We start from the raw sequence: 2,500 nt of genomic DNA, 5'->3' as shown, positions 1-2,500 counted from the left end.
GAGCACTGCTTCCACTCAGCCTATTTATAAGCATGCGGCAAAAGACGGCTGCCTTTTCCACACTACAGGGGACACACATTTACTCGCCCTCCTTTCTTACTTCCAAAGCAACCCCACCAAGCTCATTCAAACCAATCACACATTTCATTGCTCTCTCCTGTCCTCCTTCTCTTTTCACAAAAAAAATAAAACAACAAAACTTGCTCTTTTGGCTGACACTTGAACATTCAGCAACAAAGGCTAACGCCGGCCGCCAGACTCGGCCTTGTCAACATAAAAGTCACATAAGCCACATGAGTCGAATGGGCTCGTGAAACGGGACAATTACAAAATCACAAATCTTTCTCAACTGTCTTGGCTCCTTTTATTTACACCCCTAAATTCCACATACTAAGGTACAACAGGAATACGGGATAAATGCAGAGGCTACTTCCTACCAATATGGAAGCCGGGCAAAAAAAAAAAAAGAAAAAAGCTCACGCTAGCACGCCGGGCGAAGCATCGCTCTGAGATGAGTTGCGAGTCGCAGGGATGCCGGTGAAGCAGGCTCGGGCTGAGTGGGCCAGCCAGCCTTTTGACTTAGGGAAGTGGCGTCGCCATGTCAAGTTCAAAGAACTCTGTGAAGCTTTAGGGGGACAAAAGAACAACTGTTGTAGATGCAGGCAGGTCTGGGAGGAGAATTTTAAAAAAAACTCAATACAACTGGAAATCAGCCCCCCGAAACGAGAACGGGGACCCATGAATGGCGGCCCATGACTTGAGGTTGCGTGTAACGGTGAAATAAACATCACGGCTGTGACGAAACGGTGCTGTTATTGCCCCACGGCTCACTCCCTTTCGTGATGTGTTGCTTTAATGTGACCTAAGTAAGTGATCTAAATTAGCAGGTGTTTTTTTGTTTGTTTGTTTGTTTTTAACAGCAAATATTGGGCTTGTCCCACCCATGAGCTGCAACTGTGATTGGTTGTAGTTCTGCTCTGCGTTGACATCCTGTAACAGACTTTCCCCCCCATGTTGTCAGTTTCCTCAAACGTACACTGACCCCTACTGGCAGGCTTGGGTTACTTTTATCCACAGCATTCCCTCCACAGAGTTCTTGTTGAATATTTTCCAGTGTTTTGTTTTGAGAGCAACTGGCTATAATTAAGCCAAACTACAACTGATTGGTTTCCATCCCATGGCAGGCCATGCAGGTGGGCTTAAACGGCATCTGACGCTGAAATGTTTCGACTCTGAAGACTCCAAAGGCCGTATGAAATGTAACACAAGGACGTACATGTAAAAGAAAGGGTAATGCGTTGTAGATTTGTGAAAGCGTAAAGTAAGATGGAGTAAAAGTAAGAAAAGCAAGTGAAAGAATGTGCATGTAAGTGCTTGAGGATGGCAAAAGCTTACAGCACCTGGTATTCCCAGGCGGTCTCCCATCCAAGTACTAACCAGGCCCGACCCTGCTTAGCTTCCGAGATCAGACGAGATCGGGCGTGCTCAGGGTGGTATGGCCGTAAGCGAGAGCACTGCTTCCACTCAGCCTATTTATAAGCATGCGGCAAAAGACGGCTGCCTTTTCCACACTACAGGGGACACACATTTACTCGCCCTCCTTTCTTACTTCCAAAGCAACCCCACCAAGCTCATTCAAACCAATCACACATTTCATTGCTCTCTCCTGTCCTCCTTCTCTTTTCACAAAAAAAATAAAACAACAAAACTTGCTCTTTTGGCTGACACTTGAACATTCAGCAACAAAGGCTAACGCCGGCCGCCAGACTCGGCCTTGTCAACATAAAAGTCACATAAGCCACATGAGTCGAATGGGCTTGTGAAACGGGACAATTACAAAATCACAAATCTTTCTCAACTGTCTTGGCTCCTTTTATTTACACCCCTAAATTCCACATACTAAGGTACAACAGGAATACGGGATAAATGCAGAGGCTACTTCCTACCAATATGGAAGCCGGGCAAAAAAAAAAAAAGAAAAAAGCTCACGCTAGCACGCCGGGCGAAGCATCGCTCTGAGATGAGTTGCGAGTCGCAGGGATGCCGGTGAAGCAGGCTCGGGCTGAGTGGGCCAGCCAGCCTTTTGACTTAGGGAAGTGGCGTCGCCATGTCAAGTTCAAAGAACTCTGTGAAGCTTTAGGGGGACAAAAGAACAACTGTTGTAGATGCAGGCAGGTCTGGGAGGAGAATTTTAAAAAAAACTCAATACAACTGGAAATCAGCCCCCCGAAACGAGAACGGGGACCCATGAATGGCGGCCCATGACTTGAGGTTGCGTGTAACGGTGAAATAAACATCACGGCTGTGACGAAACGGTGCTGTTATTGCCCCACGGCTCACTCCCTTTCGTGATGTGTTGCTTTAATGTGACCTAAGTAAGTGATCTAAATTAGCAGGTGTTTTTTTGTTTGTTTGTTTGTTTTTAACAGCAAATATTGGGCTTGTCCCACCCATGAGCTGCAACTGTGATTGGTTGTAGTTCTGCTCTGCGTTGACATCC

The 2,500-nt window shown here is 46.4% G+C and overlaps 1 non-coding gene across 1 annotated transcript; it reads right to left on the bottom strand.

Annotated features, from left to right (window-relative positions):
* Positions 1 to 1,388: 1,388 nt before the first annotated feature.
* LOC140576116 (5S ribosomal RNA) lies at positions 1,389 to 1,507 on the bottom strand. Its single transcript, XR_011981347.1, has one exon. It is a non-coding gene; the product is annotated as a 5S ribosomal RNA (ribosomal RNA).
* Between the last annotated feature and the right edge of the window lie 993 nt (positions 1,508 to 2,500).

This window comes from Salminus brasiliensis, chromosome 13 (genome assembly GCF_030463535.1).
Source record: "Salminus brasiliensis chromosome 13, fSalBra1.hap2, whole genome shotgun sequence".
In the NCBI taxonomy this organism is placed as follows: domain Eukaryota; kingdom Metazoa; phylum Chordata; class Actinopteri; order Characiformes; family Bryconidae; genus Salminus; species Salminus brasiliensis.
Note: the sequence above shows the minus strand (reverse complement) of the source record. Positions and strands in the feature narration are given on the sequence as shown.